Consider the following 26,272-nt stretch of genomic DNA (forward strand, 5'->3'; position numbering starts at 1 on the left):
TAAATGAAACACAAAATGCAAGTGCTCATGACAAGAACTGCTCTTTCTTGTGAGATTTCTGATGTTTGTAACCCCCTCTTTTCCTCCCTGGGTTACTCAGGAGCAGATCATGCTCCCCTGGGTGCCTGATAATTTTTAAAGATGATCCTGAGTACCCCAGTGGTGATGTTGAATAGTTGGGGAAGCCCTATCCACCCCCTTGCTGCAGTCCCTTGCTTCTAAAGGGATATATAATGGTGGTGCCTCCACCTGGTTAACCCCTGTACACATTTAATGGTGTGCTTTGGGAGCCTCCAGGAATAAACTTATTCCAGGAATAAGCTGGATCTAGCACCAAAACAACAATTATGAATAATATACATCTAACTGGTTAAATTAGAATTAGCACACCTTTACTGAACAACTTAAAGAAACAGGGTTTAACAGACTAAAAGTGAATAAAACCAATTAACAAAATACACAGAAATAAAGGAAACTTATTTAACTGACATTTACATTGCCTCCATTATGTGGCCTCTGGATGATCGAGATGCCAAAGGAGCACTCAAAGACAATAAGGCCATTGTGGAGAAACCAAATGAATTCTCTGCTTCAGTCTTCATTGACGAGGATGTTAGGGAGATCCTGAGCCATTCTTTTTAGGTGACAAATCTGAGGAAATGTCCCAGATTGAGGTGTCATTGGAGGTTTTGGAACAAATTGATAAACTTAACAGTAACAAGACACCAGGACCGGATGGCATTCACCCAAGAGTTCTGAAAGAACTGAAATGGGAAATTGCAGAACTATTGACTATGGTATGTAACCTATCCTTTAAAACAGCTTCTGTAACTAATGATTGGAAGACAGCTAATGTGATGCCAATATATAAAAAGGGCTCTAGAGGTGATCATGACAATTACAGACTGGTGAGTCTAATGTCAGTACCGGGCAAATTAGTTGAAACTGTAGTAAAGAATAAAATTGTCAGATGCATAGAGGAATATAATTTGTTGGGGAAAAGTCAACATGGTTTCTGTAAAGGGAAATCATGCCTCACTAATGTGCTAGACTTCTTTGAGGGGATCAACAAACATGTGGACAAGGTGGATCCAGTGGATATAGTATACTTAGATTTCCAGAAAGCCTTTGACAAGGTCCCTCACCAAAGGCTCTTAAGTAAAGTAAGTTGTCATGGGATAAAAGGGAAGATCCTTTCATGGATTGATATCTGGTTAAAAGACAAGAAACAAAGGGTAGAAATAAATAATAAGTTTTTTGAGTGGAGAGAGGTATCCAGTGGGGTTCCCCAAGGGTCTGTTCTGGGACCCATCTTATTCAATTTATTTATAACTGATCTCAAGAAAGGGATAAACAATTAGGTGCAAAATTTGTAAATGATACTAAAATGCTCAGAATAGTTAAGACCAAAGCAGACTGTGAAAAGCTTCAAAAAGATCTCACCAAGCTAAGTGATTTGGCAACAAAATGGCAAATGAAATTTAATGTTGTTATATGTCAAGTAATGCACATTGGAAAATATAATCCCAACTGTATATGCAATATGATGGGGATGAATTTGGCTCAAGAGAGAAGTTTTGGAGTCATTGTGGATAGCTCTCTGAAAACATCCATTCAGTGCGCAGCGGCAGTGAAAAAAGCAAATAGAATGTTAAGAATAATTTAAAAAGTGATACTAAATAAGACAGAAATGATCTTAATGATTCTATATAAAACCATGGTATGCCCACATTTTGAATACTGCAAACAGATATGGTCACCTCATCTCAAAAAAGATATATTTGCATAGAAAAAGGTTCAGAAAAGGGCAACAAAAATGATTAGGGGTTTGGAACGGGTCCCATAGGAAGAGAGATTGGACTTTTCATCTTAGAAAAGAGGAGACTAAGGAGAGATATGATAGAGGTCTATAAAATCATGACTAGTGTGGAAAAAGTGAATAAAGAAAAGTTATTTACTTGTTCTCATAACATAAGCACTAGGGGTCACCAAATGAAATTACTAGGTAGCAGGTTTAAAACAAAGAAAAGGAAGTTTTTCTTCACACAGTCTATAGTCAGCCTGTGGAACTCCTTGCCAAAGGATGTTGTGAAGACCAGGAGTTTAACAGGGTTCAAGAAAGAATTAGATTAATTCATGGAGACTAGGTCCATCAATAACTATTAGCCAGGATGGGTAGGAATGGTGTCCCTAGCCTCTGTCAGAGGTTGGGAATAGGTGACAGGAGAGGGATTACTTAATGATTCCCTGTTCTGTTCACTCCCTTTGGGGCATCTGGCATTGGCCACTGTCGGCAGATAGGATACTGGGCTAGATGGACCTTTGGTCTGAACCAGGGTGGCCATTCTTATGTTCTCATGTACCATTTATCCCTCCCCAGAGCATGCACTCCTCTGGATCTCAGACGCTTGCACGGGCATGCTTGCAGATCTGTAGCTGGAGTGGGGACAGCACTATGCAGGTTGTGTGTGTGTGTGTGTCAGTCCAAGCAGCAACAACTGCAAAATCTCCCTGTCGCTGGAGCAGCCCTCACTAAATGCCAGCAGCTCTGGTTTACTGGGCAGATCACTCTGCCTCTCTTTTTACCCAAAGTCAGTCTGTCTTCTGTGCTCCGTCCCAGGCAGCACTTCCACACACAGCCACAGTTACCCACAGTACCATCTATGCAGGTTTATACAGACCTTTCTTAGTCACAGGCACAGCCAGGGTCTCTTCCCGTACAGAGACAATCACCAGCAGCTCTTGAAGCAGCCTGCCAGATCCAAGCACCGGCAAGCTCTAGCTTCCAGCAACAGCTTCTGGACTGGAAAAGGCTCCATACCAGCAATCTGGCTCCTCTCTCCAAATTGGAGCCCACCAACCTTCTCCCTGCACTGCTTGGAAGAGAGCAACAGTTTTCCCTGATTTTTTCTCAAGGCATCATGGGATTATCGTCTCTAGGGCTAGACTGTAGCCCCAAGGATCATCCCAGTAAAAGTCAGAAGCTCCTTTAGTAAAGGGAGCCTATATATATTTGCATCGTACTCCCCTATTTTTTTGCACTGTTCTGTGTGTATAACGCATTAAACAATGAAATGAGAATGACAATTCATCAAGTGGTAGATTTTTAGCCTAGAGACTGGGGACTGATTGGATAAGCAGCAGTTTGACAGACGACCACCTGGGGATTACAGTGGATGAGAAGCTGGATATGGGTCAACAGTATGCTCTTGTAGCCAAGAAAGCTAATGGCATGTTAGGGTGCATTAGGAGAAGCATTGCCAACAAATCTAGAGAGGTGATTATTCTGGTGAGGCCACATCTGGAGTATTGCATCCAGTTCTGGGCCCCTCATTACAGAAAGGATATGGACACATTAGAGAAAGTCCAGTGGAGGGCAACAAAAATTATTAGGGGGGCTGGAGCACATGACTTATGAGGAGAGGCTGAGGGATTTGCACTTACTTAGTCTACAGAAGGTAAGAGTGCGGGGGGAGGGGGAGGTTAACAGCAGCCTTTAACTACCTGAAGCGGGGCTCCTAAGTGGATGGATAAAGGCTGTTCTCAGTGATGTCATATGACAGAACAAGGAGCAATGGTCTCAAGTTATAGTGGGAGAGGTCTAGGTTGGATATTAGAAAAAACTATTTTACTAGGCAGGTGGTGAAGCACTGAAATGGTTACCCATGGAGGTGGTAGAATCTCCATCCCTAGCGGTTTTTAAGTCCCACCTTGACAAAGCCCTGGCTGAGATGAGTTAGTTGGGATAGGTCCTCCGGAGGTCTCTTCCAACCCTATTATTTTATGATTCTATGATTCTTCTGCCTGGGAGGAGCTAAAAGTTGTTTGAAGGCCAAGGTTTGAAGAGGTCCTTGTTGAAATACTGATTACAATAGCTTTGCATATGTTCCAGAAATTAGGATATTAAACTGAGCATGAATTCCTCTTCTATGCTTAACACAGCATATTAAAACGCAGTCATTGAGTGGTTTTCTAAGACTGTGAAAGGTGTGATGGAGGCAGTCTATCCTTTAAGGGCAATATTGACTAGTGGTCATCCTGCCATGTTAGGTAGCATAGCCCTGGAAGGGTTGGAAATTTCCAGGAGACAGCTGTAAGCACCTGCAAAGGATATGGATAGATGACACAGCCCCAGGACTGAGTGGTACTTGAAAAGAAATCTCTTTTCTGTATCTTTAAGGGCCAAGAACCAGGAGCTTTTCAGAGAGAGCAGGGCCTGGCTCCTTTCTCCCCAGACCAATTTGGGGAGAACTGGGAGAAGGGGAACAGCATAGAGGCTGCACCCCTCCTGATGGCAGGGAAGACACAAGGAAACAAAAGCAAGAGAAGAGTAGCCTACTGAGCACCCAGAAACCTGATAGCTAATTAAATAAAAGCAGCCAGCTAAGGGAGAAGCTGGTAAAGGCCCTATAGTTAGTTACCCCAGAGCTTGGCTCCAGAGAAGAATGATGAGGGCTTCTACTTAAGAAGGACAAATGAGTCTGATTAAGGGAATTCAGCTCCAGATAGAAGAGTGCAGAGAAAAGGAGTCTGCTGTTTAAGGTGAGACTGCAGGGCTAATTAATACAGTCCACTTCCAAAAAGGAGGGATGGGGACTATTGCTTAAGGTTGGGTAGAGAAGAAGTAATCTACAGAGGAAATTGTGAGAAGTCCCAGAAAGAGAAACTGTTTCCAGGCCCAGGAAAGGAGGCTATCCTGAAGGAAGGAGCTAGGAAATGATAGCTGGACTGTGCCTGAGATGACACATGCCCCTGATTCTGAGTTCATACTTATGCTTATGACTTTGTTACTAATTGAAGCCCTTGTTAAAAGGGGGTGGGCGCTCTTTGATAAAAATGTCTATCTAGGTTTGTTTATAAGCAAGAGTAAATGAAAACTATGGCAAGGCTCCCCTGTAGCTTCATGCCTGACTGAAATTAGGTGTACCAGGGTGAGTTCCACACCATTCAAGAACATAAGAATGGCCATACTGAGTCAGACCAAAGGTCCATCCAGCCCAGTATCCTGTCTGCCAACAGTGGCCAATGCCGGCAGTGTAGCAAGCAGTGAAGTTGATAAAACATCTGGAGACTTGTCTCAGGGTTTCTACACTCCATTGTTCTTTTGTTTTCTGTCTAACGGGGGGGGGGGGGGATCCTCTCCCTCAAATGTGAAATGTCAAACCACCTTTTTTATATGAAAGAAAAACATTTTGCAGTTGAAATGATTGGAAATTTACATGCACAGAACTAACTTTGTCAAATTGCTGAAGCATAGTGGGGAGAAATAATTTCCTTAGTGTTAGAGTGAAAATATAATTGACATTGCCCCTTTAACCCAGCATTTGACAAATTAATAATGGGCCTTTTTAGAGGGATGTTTACTTATGCAGTCTTATGCATAGTGACTCAGCTCCGCTTTCAAAGTGTGATTAATTTTGAAAATCGTAAGAGGTTCCTGGATTTTAATATGTGAAGTGAGGGAAATAAAGAAAATAAATGTCAATATTTTTCTAGTCATCTTAATAAAACTTTTATAGCATCAACCAAGTTAGTCACAAATATTAGTGACTACATGTCTTTGAGATAGATAAGGAGTAGTGTCACCAGTTTACAGAGGTGGAAACTGAGGCATGGCATTAAATACCTTGGTAAGGATTTCACATTGTCAGTAGCAAAGTGACTAGTGAAACGCAAATCTTCTTTCCTCCAGCATCTGAAATACAAGACTGTATTTTGCTTCTATTTACATTACAGTATTCACTGTTCTGCTATGATTCCAGTTTTTATTTCTTTATTTTTACTGCTTTTATGTTTTGCATCACACAAGTATGCAGCGTGCTCAGCATGCTTTTGGAAATCTTTCTCGCCTACATTTTGTAAATTTTGTCAAATAATCCATTATTGGCCACTTTGAAGCTAAATAGTCTGTAGATATACCAACAATGTTTTCTATGTGAAAAATTTGTTGCAAGAAAGAGCATTTCCCTATACTATAAAAAGGTTAACATTTACCATCCTATTGTAATAGAATATAACATGGCGAGGGGATTCTGTGGTTGAGCCACCATGTGAGCAGATGAGATGTTATTTGATTCCTGCTAACTCATTCTGACGGATATGATTAGGTTAACTACACATTTGATATTAGCGAGGTGAGAATGTCCCTCAATGGATAAGGAAGAAAAAATACTTTCTGTTCTTATACAGCACCTGTAATCTACAGATCTCAGTGTACTTTACAAAGAAGAAAAGGTATCATTTCCACTAGCTTTTTTCAAATACAGTCCTTTGCATATGAAATTTAAGGCTAATGAAGCTTTATGCAATCAAGCATTTTTTTAAAATCAGTTCTCCACCTGGGTCATGCTGGCAAGGAGGGGGAAAATAATCTGATAACTCCTAGATGTTACAGATGGGATAGAGCCATTCAGACATCTATTGCATTGTCTGACAGAGGAGAGTTGTTCCCTACCATTTATTCTAAAATGTTTTGGAGTAGTTGGCATATAATAGGCATAGCACCCCAATTATGCGATGGAATCAAAATTCAAAAGACTTAATATGAGAGAGGTTCCCTTATCCTCCCGCATAGTCAATTGTAGGCTCAGGCCACTTTGAATATTCGAAATAATGGAGTTACAGCACTTCCTTTGAAAGACATCATAGAGCTGTAAATCTCAGTAACAGGAAACTTTTTCTTGATGTTCCTCCTAATTTTTCTTTCACTTAATGTCCTGCGTTTGCTCCTCATTATGCTATCCTCAATGATTCCTCTTTAGCCATGGAGCATACTTGTAGAAGGCTTTGTTGGGTTTACAGCTGCTGGCATGAAGCAGTCCATTCATTTTCCCTTTAAAAAACAAGCAAATATTGTTTGAATTTTTTAAATATAAAAGTTGCTTAAAACATAGCTTCTCATCCTGTCTTGAGTTCAATCATGTGAAATAAATACAAGTCACATTTTCCTTTGTGAAGTATTTTGTACATATTTGTATTACTTGTCCTTGTGTAGTACTACTGCCAATTATATTTATTAGCCTTAAATATTAAACACCTGGCAGAATTCCATTGTATATAAATAAGACATTCGAGACCTGGAAGAATGCCATTTCTAATTCAGCCAGCTGGTGCTTTTTACAGTTTCATTCAGCACAGAACTACTGGATTTCACTGTACATTCAGTGTCGTGTTAAATGACAATAGGAGTACATGAAGTGAATTGGGATTTCTATAGGAAATTCCATTGTATAGTAATATATTGTTTCGAAAGACTGAATGTACCAAGGAAATGATATATTATGCACCTGTTTATATAGTTTGGTATAAACACATTTTTGTGCCAGCAAAAGAAAAGCCAAAAACTGTGAAGATTTTCTAACCATGATATTCAGAATACTAGTGTTGCAAATATTTTCGCTTTTTTACTATGATGGTCGCGCTCTCTCTTTCGCTCTCTCTTTCTCTCCCCTCCTCCTTCCCATATCCGGTCTAAAAAGTGCTGTTTTAGTATACCAAGATAACCATAGGAGATGTCAGCCAATGGTAGTATTGTGATAGAACACTTGGGGAAAAATCTAATTGCTCTCTAAATAATTGTCATCTGTTTAAAAAAAAACAAAACAAAACAAAAAACCTGAAATCTATTTCTCAAGATGTACCGTTGAAAGAAAAGAACCATACATATGACGTTGTTTGCTTAAATTTTGAACAGGGCATCTAGACAATATATTTGGAAATCTTGTTACGTCCCCTGAGACCAGCCAGTTTCTTTAGTAGAGAAGTATTTATTTGTTCATGATTTAGTGAATGTTGCTTTCAAGAGTGCAAAAAAGGCAAATATCTGGAGATAGGAACAGATGGACTAATAACAATCTAGTCATTGAACTAGAGAAATGCAAAAATAGTGATAACTAAAGCATAAGTAAAGGATTTTTAATTTGGTATCTTTCGCGCTCGCATGTAAGCAGTAATGCATGTATATAACCTATGTCTGTCTATAAAATGTGTACATTTTTTGGAACTTGGAAGAAGGGGTTTACTTAATTTTTATTAAACCCATCAAGGACAATTTCACATTCCCTTAAGCAAAAAGTGTGTGCGTGTGTGTGTGGGGGGGGAAACAGACTGTTCAACGTCTTGATCTATTTTCCCCCCAGTGTTGGAGTAGGATATGAAGAATTTAGGTTAATTTGTGTTAAATCCTTAATTGCTATACTCTGTCTTAACTAGCACTTTTAAATTGAAAATGGGGTGTTTCAATGTTTGTGGCAGTGTATTTTATTGGTATTCTATGTTATACTGTAGATAGAGTATTTTCATGTACTGTTTGCAGCATACTGCTATATACAGCAAGCAAACATTTACAGGCAGTCCCCGACTTACGCGGATCCGACTTATGTCGGATCCGCAGTTACGAACACGGACTGCGGGACCACGTGGTCCCGCCGCCCGTGTACTCCCCGGCAAGAAAAGCTGCTCCGCGTCTCCCTGGTCTGCAGACCAGGAAGACGCGGAGCAAAGGGGCGCGCCTGGGCTGCCCCCCTGCCGGCTACCCCCGCGGCTTTGTAAAGCCACGGGAGGGGGGGGCTCACGCAGCGGAGCAGCCCAGGCGCACCTGGGCTGCTCCGCTACGCGAGCCCCCCCGCAGCTTTGCAAAGCCGCGGGGGAAGCCGGCAGGGGGGCAGCCCAGGCGCGCTGCGGCTGTCCCGCTGCCGGCGTCCTCAGAGGCTTTGCTCCCTGTCTCCCTGGTCTGCTGGTCTCCAGCAGACTAGGGACACTGTGAGCAAAGCCGCGGAGGACCCGGGCGGCGGGACCGCGGTGCGTCTCGGTCCGCCGCCCGCGTCTTCCTGGTCTGCTGGGGGGGAGGGGTGCGAAGCTAGTACGCCTCCCCTCCCCCCAGCAGACTAGGCTTTTCTCCGTCGCCTGTGGCAGAGCAGCTCTGCCCCAGGCGTGCCCCAAGTCAGCTGCTGCTGAAACTGACCAGCGCTGACTACAGGAAGCCCGAGGCAGAGTTGCTCTGCCCTGGGCTTCCTGGAATCAGCCGCTGATCAGTTTCAGCAGCAGCTGACTTGGGGACACTTGGGGTTCTTAAGTTGATTCTGTATGTAAGTCAGAACTGGCGGTCAGTTTCAGCAGCGGCTGAATCTGGACGCCAGTTCCGACTTACATACACATTCAACTTAAGAACAAACCTACAGTCCCTATCTTGTACGTAACCCGGGGACTGCCTGTATATGAACATGTTCTGTTAAGACCTGGATAAACATAGAATAGCTTTTTGTTCAGAAAAGCTTGCTGTCCACATGTGTGGTTTATTTTCTTCTTCAGAAAACCTGTACCAAAATTGGAAGTAGTTCAGTTTTTATCCTATCTTATCAGAACATAGAAAGCTTGAGGGAAACAGGCTTAGGCTTGGACAAGAATGTTCCTTTTTGGTCCTTTTCTGTTTCAGGGTTTGTTTGGTAAAAGCTTGTTGGTTGGACTGTTAGTTTTGCTATGTAAATCTAATACTTGGATACATTAGTATCTGTGTGATGGATTAAATTGCAGGTATCCCTTGGGGTTGTCCCCTAGTCTGCTGATCAAGCCACTCATGCCCACCTTCCCGCCCTCTTGGGCTCCCCACCACCCTGTCCTGCTGGGTCAGAAGCTCTGGTCTCCCCCATCCAATGCACAGAATTGGGGTAACCTCTTGTAGAGCAACAGAGATGCTGAACAGCTGTGCTCTGGGAGAACTCAGTTATAAGGTCGTTGACATCACCCAGAAACCCACCCTCTGCACCAAAACTCCCAATAAATCCGTTTTAGTCTGTGTAAAAATTTGACATAGAGAAAGTTTATAAGGTCGGCCTTCTTTATCAGTGAAAGAGAAAGATGCTTCCCCCCCTTCCCATCTTTACTGCCCTGTAACAGTTATTTTTCTGGGCTTGATAAAAAATAAGTAGTTTTATTAAGTATGAAAAGTAGGATCTAATTGGTTGCAAGTAAAAACAGATCCAAAGTAAGTTACCAAGCCAAAATAAACAAAACATGCCAGCTAGTCCTAATTCACTAAGAAACTTGTAACAAGGAAATTCTTCCCTTAAACAGTTGTTCTTATCTCAGGCCAGAAATTATCTTTTTCTGACGTGGGAACAGTAACTTTGCCTCTCCCCTTTAACTACAGTTCTTTGTTTTCAGATCTCTATATGTGTGTCCTCTTAGGGTGGAGAGGCAATTTCAAAAGCCAACTGAACATAAGAATGGCCATACTGGGTCAGACCAAAAATCCATCCAGCCCAGTATCCTGTCAGCCTACAGTGGCCAATGCCAGGTGCCCCAGAGGGAGTGAACTGAACAGGTGATGATCAAGCCATCTCTCTCCTGCCATCCATCTCCACCCTCTAACAAACATAGGCTAGGGACACCATTCCTTACCCATCCTGGCTAATAGCCATTAATGGACTTAACCTCCATGAATTTATGTAGTTCTCTTTTAAACCCTGTTATAGTCCTAGCCTTCACAACCTCCTCAGGCAGGGAGTTCCACAGGTTGACTGTGTGCTGTGTGAAGAAGAACATCCTTTTATTTGTTTTAAACCTGCTGCCCATTAATTTCATTCGGTGAACCCTAGTTCTTATATTATGGGAACAAGTAATTATTTTTTCCTTTTTCACTTTCTCCACACTGCTGATGATTTTATATACCTCTATTATATCCCCCCTTGAAGACAATGATTTGGTTGCTTTTCATTCCTTAAATAGACTTTACCGTAGGAGGGGAATCCTTTGTTCTCTTTCCACATGGAAAAGTACCAGATTCTATATGGATTACAGTTCCAGGTAGCATGGTCAGATTTCTTTCTAGGTCAAACCACAGTTTGGGCTTACAGGAAAAATAAAACCATTCATGGTTATTGGTTTGTATACTGAGCCATTAAGTACCTAAAGTATCACTAATGGCATTCATTAGCACATTTAGAATTGAAAATAGACTCTCACTTCATATTTCTAACTTCACATACAAGAATGATACATGCACAAAAATAGGATATACAGATTTAGGAGACTGTTACATGACTTTTTTGTGTAAAGCATCAAGTTATGCATATTCATAATCTAATTTTCATAAAGCATGCTGAGGCCCTGTGACATTCTATAATCTGCTTAATTAGAATCCTCCCCCTTTCCTCTGCAGATAAAGAGATCTGATATTGTTTTACGTAGTGTGACAGGGTGGACTAGACCCTAAGGCCTCCTGCTGGAGGCTTTGAGGCCCTGCCACAGACTGCCCCAAGAATGAGTATGGACATCCTCCAGTCTCCCTAGAGCAGCTATGTGAGAAGTAGCAGGGTCCAGCAAGCCAGTATAAAGAGAGTTGCTGGGCAAGAGCCAGTCAGTTCCTTGCCAGAACTGTAGGAGCGTGGATGGCGTGGGTGGCTGGCAGAGCTACAGAGCCCTGGGCAGAGCTATGCTGCCAGGAGCTGGAATGAGAAGGAGCCCTGAGATGAATACTGGGATTCATATTTTGGATGAAGCCCTGAGGTAAGTGTGAAGATGGTGAAGGCCACAGGGAAGTGGCCCAGGAAATTAGAATAGTGGTGGAACTTGAATGAATGAACATAGAAGACAGCTGCTAGCTATAGAGTCCCTGCATTGTGACTCAGAGTAGTGGATGGGCCTCTGTTCTTCCCCAACCTTCCCATTAGCCACTGGACATTGAGGCACCCCAGAGGAGGGAATTGAAGCATAGTGGCCCAGCTAGAAGCTGTAGCAAGAGGGCAAAGACGCTGTCTGAGAAGAGAGCTCTGGGACACTACTCTGTCCTGGAACAGGAACAAATGGAAAGAGAGTGAAGGCATGTGCACTTGGCCAGGGGTGCTTACGAAAGAAGAGTGAACCCCATCACACTTAGTCAAGGTGAAATGTAACTTTTGCATAGAATAAGAATATTATTCTGTTCTTAAAACCATGTGGAATTTCTTACTCCTAACTGTTTGGCTTACCTATTGCCCCAAAATCCTAGGGATGCCTGTATGGAGAGCACATAACTGAAATTACGGCCCTCCATGTGGATTTGAGAACAGAACTGTGTGGTAATTAGCTTTGCAATGCTATGCCTCTCTCTCAACTCTGTGGCAATGACTTCTCTATTCTGCTTAATTTTTTTGTTATGATAATGCTATTTCATCTGTACTATGTGTCTAGTGAGTAAAAAAATGAAGTCTATTTAAAAAGCATGTAAGAGTCTGCATGGACTTATGCATTTTTTCAGGGTGTTGATTTGTGTATGTGTATACATTTTAACAGGGAAAATACTGGAATGCATCTCCCTCCTCTTGTGGGTGAAGTAGATGATCCAGCCCTGCCTAGTAATTTTCATAGGCTCTTGAACACCAACTACAGAGAAAATGAATGAAAAATTAATTAAACCTTCCAGATTTGGTAGTGCAAACCCTGATAGGTCACAGCTAATAGGTATTTATGATACTCCAGTTCAGTGACTTTAGCAACATCATGAGGACAATGTTTATATACTGATTATTAGTCAGAAATACAGTTTTCTTTAACCTCAGGTATTCACAATTCTTGGTTCCAGGCACTATTATCTTAAACTTTTAGGCAATATATGAAGAGATTCTACTTTCTATTTGTATCTGAAATCTTTTAGGTCCCTGTCACGCTGTCTGGAGTGGTTCTCCGTCGAGAGGCATCCCTGGGGGTGCTCCACATCAGGTGTAGAGTGTCCCAGCACCTCTGGACGGAGTTCTGCTAGCAGTGTCTCAGAGGGGGTTGTGCATGCGCGGCGCCCAGAGCACGCAAATTCCCTACCTAGCTATGCGCATGCACATCCCTGGCTCCCTCAAGTTCCTTTCTCCTGTCCCCGGCTGCGGATGGAATGTGGCAGTGCTCTCTCACCTCATCACAAACTTAGTTTAGTTAGATAGTTAGTTCTACTTAGTTTAATGTTAGTCTTTCCTTTTTAACTACTGTTCAATCGTTATTTAAAAAAAAAAAGCGGCGCGGGATTTGAACCGCCATTTCAGCGTTCAAGCCAGTAGTTCTCCCGGCTTCAAATGCTGCATGCTCTGCAGCGGCGCAGTGTCCGCCTCCGATGGACATGAGTCTTACCTAAAATGCTTGGGGGGCTCTCACGTTCGCAGAGACTGCCCCCACTGTGCCAAAAGGAAACTGGGCTCTCACAGAGTTAAAGAAATTAAAGCTAAATTGCTCCACATGGACAGCAACAAAAGTCATGCCTCTAACCCAGGTTCTGGGCAGGGCTCATCATCATCTAATAAAGACATCTCTAAGCCCTCTAAAAGGAGGGTGAGTTCTTTATCTCAGCAACCTACTAAAACACAGTCTGAGGGGGGAAAAATCCAGCTACTCAGACAAGAACCGCCTCAGCACATTCGACCGCCCTGGAACCTCGGGCAAACAGCGTAGTATGCCTGAAAGCACTTCAAACGCTGCACCGATAGAGGCAAAGTGCCACTCTGTGCCAGCCTCAGTAAACCCGGTAATGCTGACCCCAATGACAGCTACACTGGAACCTCAGCCACTCATGAGGGCACCCAGTGAAGGGATAGAGCACTCCCTAAACGCTGCCCCCTTTTCTCAACAGTTAGGAGTTACAGCTCTCCCGCTCACCTCTGAGGTAAATACGGGCTCCTCCCAGTTAGCGTTGCCCTCCAGGTCGCAAACTCCCCTCATCACATACAGGGAGAGTGAAGATTTGAACATCGACTCAACCCTTCACTCTCCTATTCTGAGTGAAGATGGATATGTTCATTCATTGCTCTCTGACTTATATCCACAGTTCCCCCTCTCACAAGAAGAGGACAAGGAATGTGAAGTATTTTCACCAGAGCCCCCCCACCCTCAACCTCAAGGGGCAATGGGGACATATGGGTATATGACACCAGACCTTCTCAGAGAGCAGATGGCTCCGTGAGCTCCATATCTCTAGATGGCCCCTCCGCTGGCATACCCCCCACAGTGGGAACTGTGGAGCCATCATCCATATCAGCATAAAAAGAGACTGTGTAAAATGAAACACATAGAGAAGCCACTCCCTCGCTTCACTGAATCTCCTCACAGAGGCATGGAGAGTGATAATGACAGCCAATACTCCCCCAGATCAGCCACAGCATCTCTGGCTCACACCTCATCATTAGCAAACGTGGGAGAAGCGATGCTGCCTCCTGCTGGCAAGACCTCAGAAGACGTAGCCTCTTTCCAAGATCTATTTAAACGTGTAACACAAGATCTAAACATATCAGTGGAGGAGGTACAAGACGCTCCTCATGACCTCACTAACATCTTACAGTCCAGCTCTTTTTAAGAAATTGCTCTCCCTATCAATCCAGCCATTCTCCAACCTGCAAAAACTATATGGCAAACACCTGCCTCGATTCCCCCTACTAGCAGAAAGGTGAATCAAAAATGCTTTGTGTCATCCAAAGACTCTGAGTTTCTCTTTACACATTCCATGCCTAACTTTCTGGTGGTGGATGCTGCACAACAGAGAAACAAGCAACAAAAACGCTCAACCCCATCAGATAAAGACAACAAAAGGCTAGATACCTTTGGTAAGAGAGTGTATGTGTCTGTTACACTCCAACTGAGGGTGGCAAACTATTCAGCCCTTCTCAGTAAATACAATTACAGCAATTATATACAAATGAACGCATTTATTGACGATTTGCCGGATAGTAAAAAAGGCCACTTTAAGGCCATTGTCTCTGAGGGTCAAGCAATTTCGTGCACAGTGTTCCAGGCGGCATTTGATACAGCAGACACAGCCACTAGAGCTTTGGCTTCAGCTGTTACCATGCGCAGGACCGCTTGGTACAATTCCTTGGCCTTCCCGAGGAAACTTCAGGCAGCTGTAGAGGATCTGCCCTTCGAGGGTAACAGTCTCTTCTCTTCAAAAACCAATTATCTTCTTCAGTCCATGAAAGATTCCAGGCCCATCCTGTGATCCTTGGGTATCCAGGACCCTACAACAAGATCCAGACAATATAGGTATCAGCCTTATCACAGGCCAAGATACCAGCAGCCTCCCTTCCAATACCACAGACAGGAACAACCTCCGTACCAACAAAACTCTGGTCGGAACAGGCAGCAGAGGCGGCGGTCTCAATCCAACACCGCCAACCGCCAAGGGAAATCCAACAAGCAAATTTGAGATTACAGTCGAGAGATTGAGAACCAGATCACCATCTCCAGCAAATCAGAACCCTTACAATCTTTTCCACTTTTGTTTACTTCCTTTCTTCCACCAATGGTAGCTTATTATCTCAGATAAATGGATTCTTCAAACAATCTCCCAGGGATACACCATCCCCTTTCTTTCCCTCCCCCGTCCCATCCCCGTTCCTTTTTAGGGACCCATCTCACGAGATCTTTTTACAACAAGAGATAAATCACCTGCTACACATAGGAGCCATAGAACCTGTTCCTTCTCAATTCCACAGGACAGGGTTCTATTCACCCTATTTTCTAATCCAGAAGAAGTCTGGTGGCTAGAGATCCATCCTGGACCTCAGATACCTAATAGTTTCATTAAGAAACAAAGGTTTAAGATGGTTACCCTAAACACAATAATTCCTGCTCTGGAGCCAGGTGCTTGGTTCTCCTCTCTTGACTTGCAAGATGCCTATTTTCATGTTTCTATAAGACCTTCTCTCAGAGGTTTTCTTCATTTTGCTTTAGGTACATGCCATTTTCAGTACACGGTCCTACCCTTTGGACTTTCTACAGCTCTGAGAGCCTTTTCCAAAATCCTAGCTGCAGTCACAGCCCCTCTAAGGAGACAAGGGATCACTATATATCCCTGCCTGGATGACTGCCTAGTAAAAGCACGGTGCAGACAGGAGTGCCTCCGACATACTTGCATCGTACTAGACTGCTTCCACTCTTTGTGAACCACCCTAAATTTGCTTTCTCCCTCGAAGACCATCCAAATTATCGAGGCAAATCTCAATTGTGTCACAGCCAGAGCCTTGCTTCCCCCTGACAGGTCTACTCACATCAGGCACCTGGCATTATCCCTCCAGGGCATGCCCACAGTCACCACTTTTATGACTGTTAGGCCATATGGTTTCCTGCAACCCTGTGGTTCCCAATGCGAGACTATTTATGAGATGTCTCCAAGGCTGGCTCCTAATGCACTACAGGCCAAATATTCACTCACTGACAAAGGGGCTAACTATGCCTCCATCAGTTAAAGCATCTCTCAAATGGTGGACAAAAGTACCTAATCTAATCACAAATACACCTTTCCAATCCTTAGAGCCCTCAGTAGTCATTACCACAGATGCCTCGCTCACAGGCTAGGGTGCTCACATAGAAGATAAAACTGTTCAGGGACTGTGGTCTCCCACGGAACCTATCCTGCACATAAATATATTAGAACTCAGGGCCGTCCATCTAGCGTGCCAAAAGCTGCTCCCTCAGAGGACAGGGATATATGTCTGTCTTCACAGACAGCATGGCGTGTATGGTTTATGTAAACCGACAAGGCGGAGCACAGTCACAGCCCCTGTGCAAAGAAGCCATAGCCCTTTGGAACTGGGCAATAGCACGGCATATCCAATTATCTGCATGCTATATACCTGAGGCTCTCAACACAACTGCAGACGCCCTAAGCAGGGCCCTTCCCCAACAACACGAGTGGGAGTTGAACCATTCAATCTTGCAAGAAATATTCAGCCAGTGGGGCCACCCCTGCATAGATCTGTTTGCCACCAGATCCAACAGAAAGTGCAGGATGTATTGCTCCAGAGCGGGCATGGGCAAACACTTCCTAGGAGACGCTCTGATTCTCTCATGGAATGTGCCCCTGCTATACGCATTCCCTCCATTTCCCCTCCTGAACAAGGTCATCATAAAGATAAGGAGGGACAAAGCAAAAATTATTCTCATAGGCCTGTGCTGGCCACAACAACCTCGGTTCCCTCTGTTACACCGGGTGAACCAGAGCCATCCAGTCACATTACCAAAAGTCTCCTACCTCCTCTATCATCCGCAGATCAGCACGCCTCACCCTCAGCTCGCGATGCTCCATCTAAAAGCGTGGTTCCTCAATGTTTCACTAACATAGGGCTCCAGTGCTCTCAAGTCCATGTAGTGCTTCTGAACAGCAGAGCACCTGCAACTACAAAATCATATATCAGTAAATGGGCACGGTTTACACACTGAGCCCACGAGCACAATATATTGCCTAAAACACACACTCCGGGCAATATTGCAATAATTATTGCACCTGAAGTGATCTAATCTCTCATTAGCCTGTCAGAGTGCTCTTACCTCCTATAACAATATTTCATCCCAGGACTAAATATGGTTTCTGAAGGGCCTAGAAGCTCCTTTCCCTGATGTGTCACTCCCCACAGAAACCTTGGGCTGATTCCAGCAACTTTAACGAAACCGCGGCCACATGCAAAATTTTTTACCCAAGATCCACACAACTTTTCACATAAATCAGTCAACATGCCTATCTGTGTTCTTCCTGAAGCTGTTTATTTACATCACTAACCATAACATGGGGAAGAAAATATCATCCCAAAGTCTACCCCATTGGATATCGACATGTATTAATACCTGCTCCTCATGTAATAACTTACCTCCACCTGCTCAAATCTGAGCACACTCCACCAGGACACTTGTAACCTTGATTGCATACCTCAGAGAAATTCCACTTGAGGATATCTATGCAGTAGCACTGTGATCCACAGATCACAGTTTTGCGAGCCACTATTCACTTACCTTGGATCTTTTACATAACACTAAATTAGTGAAAGCTTCCCTGAAGAGGGCATACTTACCTGATCCAAAGTCCCTACCTCCATAAGATAAACTGCTTGTAGTCACTTGATGTGGAGCACCCCCAGGGACGCCTCTCAACGGAGAAGAGGAGGTTGCTTATCTCCTGTAACTGACGTTCTCCGAGATGAGAGTCCCTGGGGGTGCTCCACTACTTCAGATGAGCATCCCTTCCTCCCCTCTACTTCGGAAACCTTGAAATAAAATAAAATTAGAAGTAATCATGTTAGTCACGCTCCTCTGCCACATTCCGGAGAGAGAAGGAACTGAAGGAAGCCGGGGGCCATGCATGTGCATAGCTAGGCAGGGAATTTGCATGTGCCATGCACACGCGGTCCCCGCTGAAACACTGCTAGCAGAACTCCATCCAGAGGCACTGGGATGCTCTACACCTGATGTGGAGCACCCCCAGGGATGCTCATCTCTGAGAATGTCAGTTACAGGAGGTAAGTAACCTCCTCTCCTCTATCATAGGTATCAACTTCAGGACAGACTGTCAAAAAAGCAGGGCAGGTACCCCAAACTGGTTGTACTTTCTACATTTCGATTTCACCAACCCAGTAACATGTGTGAACTCCTACAACCATCTTACCATAGAGTCATGGACAGTTGCCTTGGGCATTTTAGTGTATCTTGCCACCCAAGCAAGTGGACTAAGTGACCATTGCTATACATTAAAGATCACAAAAGATTCAAATTGATCTCAATCCCAAGAGACCTGTCGCTTGCTCCAGAGTCAGTTTGTACCCTCTAATATCACACTAAATATAACAACGCTTAAAGCCAATCCTGTAGTAAAATAATTAAGGATTCATTAGCTGGGAAAATGAGTTATTTACAGTCTGTTCTGACTGTCTTTTAGGGCTAACCCAGATTGACCCTGGAGATCTCTGCTTTCATTTCATATCGCCAGCTCTTTGAGAGATCAATTAGCAAAAAAAGAGAGACTGTCAGTTTATCGGGGATTTTTATCAGCTTCTCAGGGGTTGTAAAAATCTCTATCTCATGCCCTTCTAGACTCCAAAGTGAAGGGATAAGTTTTATTTTTCTGTGCTATTTTTCAATAATCTGTTTCTGCTTGTGATTTGAATGTCTTGAAGCAAAAAGAGGTCTCATCCAGTATCTCCAACTCAGAGCCTGTTCCTGTTCCTATTGCAGGCTGTGTTGTGTCTAGATTACATCCCTTTTCTTGAAAAAGGTATGTAAATTAGACACTTTGAAATTGCAAATGAAGCCAGGATTTAAATTTCCTGTGCTTCATTTGCATAATGGCAGCCACAGTTTTTTTCGAAATGGGGATTTTTGAAAGTAAAACGTCCGTTTAGACGGGAATTGATCGAAAATAAACCCTTTTTCGAAAGACCCCGTAATAAAATTTAAAAAAAAGTGGCTACTATTATTGCAAATGAAGCACGGGAAATTTAAATCCTGGCTTCATTTGCAATTTTGAAGTGTCTAATTTACATCCCTTTTTCGAGAAAAGAGATGTAATCTAGACACAGCTGAAATGAATGGCTCAACTCTCTAGAAGAAAAAGATTAAGGGCCTAAGGTCAGATTCACTAATGATGTGAAGTTGAGGATTAATAGTTAACTGGCAAAAGGGCTTAATTTAGCTCTAATTGTTACATAACACTCAGCTTTCATGCTCCCAAATACTTAATTTACTCTCTCAATTTTAGTAGGATCTCAACAAGCTTCAGTTAAGAAAATACTGGTTAACTGACTATTTTTTCCTCAAATTAATGAAATTCAGTGGACCTGCCATGGATCAGTGACACAAATACAGTTCCATCAATTGTACTTGTTAAGGGTATAATATAGAACTAGTAAAAAATATTAAACAGTTTCTGATGGAATATTGTTTTGATTAACAAAACAATTTTTTTCACACAAGCTGTATACTTTCTGCTGATAGTTTTTAGTATTCTGGTTAATAGTTTTGGTTGAAATCCACTCAGTGTTTCCTTGACAAAGAATAAAACAATTCTGCAAAGAAATATACCCATTTTCCATAATACAAATTATTATGAATTACTCTGCTTGTTGTCCATTATTAGTGACGTGAGATCTCCACGTCGAGCAACTGAATTATGCTAATGATGCTCCTGACTTCTAAATAGGCCATGCAATGCTGAAATACAGTTACAGATATTGAATTTTAAGCACTTACATTTAAAATGTTAGCCAGAACTGGATTATAAAGTAATTTTTAAATTTAAAAAAATCTTAAGTAAAACCTACTCTTTGCCAAAACTAATCCTTTCATACTTAGGCACAGAAACAGAGCTGGGTATTAATACTTCCCTTTTTTTTAATCATTTGTTACTGCAATTCCTTGGCAACCAAGCAAAGAATGATATTATCAGTTTCCTTGTATTCAGTTAGTAAAATGTTAATGTTCATATACAGACTCTTTGAAATCTGAGCTTCTCACTGCAGTGATTATATTGTTTAGAAGAGAAATGGATTCAGTAAATGGCAAAAGGCTGACAAAATAATATAAAAATGTGCATATATCCATCTCCCGGATATATGTACTAAACATGGTTTTTCCTCCTTTGTTGCAAAATTGAACTGAGTACTGCAGAGAAAATCACAAGACTGAGAGTTATGACACTTTTGAACATTATCAAATTCTGTTGCCTCTAGTAGGAGGTTGGTGATGGTGCTGCTATTGACGGTGTGAGGAGCTGTCGGGGACACTAGTCAATTAGGCTGACAAGTACATCAGACAAAATTTATTTTTTATTTGGAATTAAGTGGTGATTTTCCCCTTCTGCCTGCTATGTCTGGGGCTTGTTAGAACATGAAATTATCTTCTTGTACTTCCAGTATCCTTGCTTCCAATGGTTGTTTTTCCTTTGATTTTTCTCAGCAATGTGTTCTTGGTGTGTTTTCTGGGAGGACACAGGGCTGCATGTCAGATGTGTTTGTTTATATATCTTTTAACTGCCAACCATTTTAAAAAACAGTAATTGTGAGCAATGCTTGCATCATATCACGCTTAATGTCACATATTGTAACAAATGATAAAAAGTACACTTGTAAAAATATATTGTTCAACCTATTGCCTGAGACTATCAGCAGAATCTAAGAGAGCTAACCCCCACACTCCTAATTAATTTCAGTGGGATTAGGCTGCCATTTTGTTTAATGGGTTGTTGCTCTCTTACCCTAATGGTGATGCAATAGCAGAGTCTATACACAGTGCTATGATCTGAAACCAAATAGGACAGATTTTAAAGTAGCATAGTGTGAAAATCACATTCTCTCCTAAGTTACACCAGTGTAAGTGCAGGGTAACTCTATTGGCTGTGTCTAGACTGGCAAGTTTTTCCGCAAAAGCAATTGCTTTTGCGGAAAAACTTGCCAGCTGTCTACACTGGCCACTTGAATTTCCGCAAGAACACTGATTTCCTACTGTCTGAAATCAGTGCTTCTTGCGGAAATATTATGCTACTCCCATTTGGGCAAAAGCCCTTTTGCGCAAAAGGGCCAGTGGAGACAGCTCAGATTTGTTTTGTGCAAAAAAGCCCCAATTGCGAAAATGGCGATCGGGGCTTTTTTGCGCAAAAGCGCATCTAGATTGGCACGGACGCTCTTCCGCAAAAAGTGTTTTTGCAGAAAAGTGTCCTTGCCAATCTAGATTCTCTTTTCCGCAAATGCTTTTAACTGAAAACTTTTCCGTTAAAAGCATTTGCAGAAAATCATGCCAGTCTAGACGTAGCCTATTGAGAAGAATGAAGCTGATTTTGGTTGTACACTGGTTTAACTAACCCTAGAATATAGCTTTTGATCTCATCTGTCACATTCTATAAATACAAAAACCTATTCATTTACCTTGCTAATATCCCAACTAATTCTCTTCCTCAACCTCTCCACTCAGCTGCCAGTATATCGTGGACATTCTACAACTAAATAATAGCTGTTCATTCCTTCTTTACTTAGTGGTCTTTTCCTAAACCTTGTCTTAAAAGAAAATTACCTAGTCACAATTCCACTGCTTCTTTTTAGGGCTGCCATGAAACTATGTATAGCTGTACCTTGCTTTCTTGACTCAGAATGGACCCGTCTAGTGTAAGATTGCAGAATAGGGGTTTAATGTAAGAGTACAGCTGGTAGCTGATTCTACTGAGATGAGGACTTCAAAGGGAAGCGTGAAAGGATCAAAGAAATATCAGGGTTGAGTGTGTCTTATGACTAAACAGTATCTCATGTACCATATTTTGCTCGGTTGAATTGTCAGTCTTTGAGGCAAGGGGACCTTACTTGTTTGTTCTGAGGAGTGGCATACATGCTAATCACATTTGAATAATTATCATGAGGGAAGAAGGCAAGAAGTGGTCAAGTCCAGAGGCAGTAGGACAACTGGGTGATAGTGCTCAGTTGGAGTAATCTAAATTTATAATTTCAGATTGGAGGACTTCAAAAACATTTTGAACAGATAGGTGAAGCCAAAGTTTGAGTGGTCTTTCTTACAAGATTGATAAATTCCTGTCATTTGGCCTCTTCATGCAGATTATACTTAGTTCTCAATATCTCTCAACACATTTTTATTACTTCTCTCCCTCCACCTTTCGTGATTACTTGGATGAGGTAAACATGTGGCACTCTCTCCTCCTTTCAAGAAAACATCTTCAAAGACAAAAGCACTGTTTTGAGAAAAAGAGCATGTTTTCAGAAACAAAATACAGGACTATGTAGCACTTTAAAGACTAACAAGATGGTTTATTAGATGATGAGCTTTCGTGGGCCAGACCCACTTCCTCAGATCAAATAGTGGAAGAAAATAGTCACAACCATATATACCAAAGGATACAATTTAAAAAAAATGAACACATATGAAAAGGACAAATCACATTTCAGAACAGAAGGGGGATGCGGGGGGGGGGGGGAAGGAAGGTGAATGCCAATGATTTAATGATATTAGAGGTGGGGAAGGGTAGATGTCTGTGAGTTAATAGTATTAGAGGTGATAATGGGGGAAGCTATCTTTGTAATGGCTAAGATAGCTGGAGTCTTTGTTGAGTCCCTTGCGGAGAGTGTCGAATTTTAGCATGAATGCCAGTTCAGAGGATTCCCTTTCAAGTGCAGATTTGAATGTCTTCTGAAGTAGGATGAAGGTTAGCAGGTCATTGAGACAGTGTCCTTTCTGGTTGAAATGACAAGCAACTGTTTTTTCTTTGTGATCCTGTCTAATGTCTGTTTTGTGGGCATTGATTCTTTGGTGAAGTGTCTGAGACGTTTGTCCAATGTACATAGCAGACGGACACTTTCGGCACATGATAGCATAGATTATATTTCTGGAGGCGCAGGAGTATGTATTCTTGATCTTATAACTCACTTGGTTAGGCCCAATAATGGTATCAGCAGAGTGAATATGTGGACAAAGCTGGCAGCGGGGTTTGTTGCAAGGGAAAGTACCAGGGTTGGTATTAGTGTGGTATGTCCTGTGGTTGTTGGTAAGAATCATCTTGAGGTTAGGTGGTTGTCTATAGGAGACTATGGGTCTGTCTCCCAGAGCGTCTTGGAGTTTAGTGTCCTGTTCCAGTATAGGTTGTAATCTATTGATAATGTGTTGGACAGGTTTAAGTTGGGAGATGTAGGTGATGACAAGTGGTGTTCTATTGTTGGTTTTCTTGGGTTTGTCTTGTAGTAGATGGTTTCTAGGTATTCGTTTGGCTCTTTCAATTTGCTTTTTTATTTCTCCGGGTGGGTAGTTGAGGTTTATAAATGCTTGGTAGAGATCCTGAAGTTTCTGGTCTCTGTCTGTGGGATTAGAGCAGATGCGGTTGTATCGAAGGGCTTGGCTATAGATGATGGATTGTATGGTGTGTGCTGGATGGGAGCTGGAAGCATGTAGGTAACTGTATGAGTCAGTGGGTTTTCTGTAGAGGGTGGTGTCTAATTTTCCATTGTTGATTTGTACTGTGGTGTCCAGGAAATGGATCTCTCGTGTGGAATGGTCCAGGCTGAGGTTAATGGTGGGGTGTAGGTTGTTGAAATCTCTGTGGAATGTCTCCAGTGTTTCTTGGCCATGTGTCCAGATCATAAAGATGTCATCGATGTTGCGTAAGTAGAGAAGGGGTAAAAGGGGACGGGAGTTGAGGAAACATTGTTCTAGGTCAGCCATAAAGATATTAGCATACTGTGGGGCCATGCGTGTACCCATGGCTGTGCCGCTGATCTGGAGGTATAAGTCGTTCTCAAACTGGAAATAATTGTGGGTGAGAACGAAGTTGCATAGGTCTGCTGCCAGGTTGGCAGTGGTGTCCCCTGGTATAGTGTTTCTAATAGCTTGTAATCAGTCTTCATGTGGGATGTTGGTGTATAGTGCTTCTACATCCATGGTGGCAAGGATGGTGTTATTGGGGAGGTTATCGATGTTTTGTAGTTTCCTTAGGAAATCAGTAGTGTCTTGGAGATAGCTGGGGGTGTTGGTTGCGTAGGGTTTGAGGAGAGAGTCTACATAGCTGGATAGACCAGTAGTGAGTGTGCCAATACCAGAGATGATGGGGCGTCTGGGGTGTCCAGGTTTATGGATCTTGGGAAGCAGATAGAAAAATCCTGGTCGGGGGTCAGAAGGTGTTTCTGTGTGGATTTGTTCCCGAGTTGCTGTAGGGAGGCTTTTAAGGAGACAGAGTAATTTCTTTTAGTATTCCGAGGTAGGATCAGAGGAGAGAGGTTTGTAAAATGTGGTGTTGGAGAGTTGTCTGGTTGCCTCTTGGTTATAGTCTGCCTTATTCATAATGACCACAGCACCACCTTTGTCAGCTGGTTTGATTATAATGTCCAGGTTGTTTTTGAGACTCTGGACGGCATGTTGTTCAGCGTGGCTGAGATTGTGTGTCGCTTCTTGTTGTTTGCGAATAATGTCAGTCTGTGCGTTGTTGCGGAAGCTTTGTATATAGAAATCCAGATTGTAATTCCGACCGTCAGGGGGAGTCCATATAGAATTATTCTTCCTTTTGTGTTGATTGGGGGGATCTCGTTTTCAAGCATTGCTTTGTCACTTCCTGAGTTTTTCTGAAAATAGACTTACTGTTTGCTTCTGTTTATAACTATTTGCCTTGCATTTGAAGTTTTCTTTCACATCTCACATTTCTGCCACATCATTGCCTATGTATGCCATTGCTTTATCTCCCGTTCTGTCTAGATCCCCCTCTCTGCCATCATTGTCTCTCACGGTGGCTATTGCATTTTCCTCCTCTGTGAGCTCTTGAGATCCCAGTTGTCCAGGCTCATGCACAGTCAGAATGTTACCCGTATCTCACATACACAAAGAACTGTAATCTCATCCCTGCAGGTCTCAAATAACTCCACTGGGCTCTGCATTTACTGGTATGTCTGGGTCCAGTTCAAAACTGTCCTCTTATTTGTAAAGCCACCCATACTTTTTTTTTATTTTGTCTCTTTCTGATCTTTTTTCTGCTTTATCACCGACCCTTTTTATAATCTCACAACAAAACTGACAGCTTTCCCCACTGCAGTTTTTATTATCTGGAATAGGCCTCCTGTATCTCTTCACTCTTTACACTCTATTTTTGAATCTCTGCTGAAAATTTTATCTCAAGTTCATTCTTTTTTATTTTTTTTCTCTCCCTCGCCTAAGCTTTCTGACTGGTACTGTGATTTCAGTCTGTAAATCATTACATCTAATCTTAAATGTACTGTGTAATGATGCTCTGAAATAGGGTGTTTGATAATTTCCCCTTTGATACTTAGCCTCTAACAAGATTTGTAATCAGAAAATGTTCCAGTAGCATTTAACTCTCCCTAACAAGCTAAAGTATCCCTTTACCATAATGAAAGGTTCAGCTGACTGTTTTAGCTGTTAACAACATATGATAAAAAATAGAAGTAAGTTTGCCGGTGCCAGGAAGAGGTGCTGCATTTTAAGAGACCTAGATTTATTTGAACATTATCTGATCTGTTTCTATACCAACAGAGCTCAAGTGCATCATAAAGGAAGTACTACAACTGCAACTCTGGAGGCAGGGTGATGGTTTATATCTCAGTGACCTTTGCGTTAGAAAGCTTGCTTATTCACTTTTCTGATGGTATGAAGTAGGGCATGAATGTAGCACTTAGCAACAAACAACATGGGGCTTTGGGATTAGCTATGTTCAGAACAATCTTGTGCATGAGAAGTCCCGGAGGATATGATTGATCAGAAAGGCCCATATAAATTATGCATATATGCCTTCATAGGATTAGATGTCATAGCAAATGTGCCTATGCTATCCTTCATTTAAGTCAGCAGAATTAGCACAAAGAACAACTGTCTCATTTACTCACTACTGATAACTTGTAACATTGTATTGTGAATCGCACTTTTTTTCTCAAAGCTGGAATCCTGTGACTTTACCAGAATCTCAATTCTTCATCTTTTTCCCTTAAAAAGTAAATTTCCAGCCCTCATGGTTGCACAGCTAATATTAAAGATGTGAATCTTAAAGGTGCAAAAGCCAGAAGAC

The 26,272-nt window shown here is 42.3% G+C and overlaps 1 protein-coding gene across 5 annotated transcripts in view; it reads left to right on the plus strand.

Annotated features, from left to right (window-relative positions):
- EPHA3 (EPH receptor A3) overlaps positions 1-26,272 on the plus strand; it is a 322,951-nt gene that overhangs the window by 83,513 nt on the left and 213,166 nt on the right. The gene's annotated exons all lie outside the window — the stretch shown is intronic.

This window comes from Pelodiscus sinensis, chromosome 1 (assembly GCF_052426305.1).
Source record: "Pelodiscus sinensis isolate ZL-2025 chromosome 1, ASM5242630v1, whole genome shotgun sequence".
NCBI classification, from domain to species: domain Eukaryota; kingdom Metazoa; phylum Chordata; order Testudines; family Trionychidae; genus Pelodiscus; species Pelodiscus sinensis.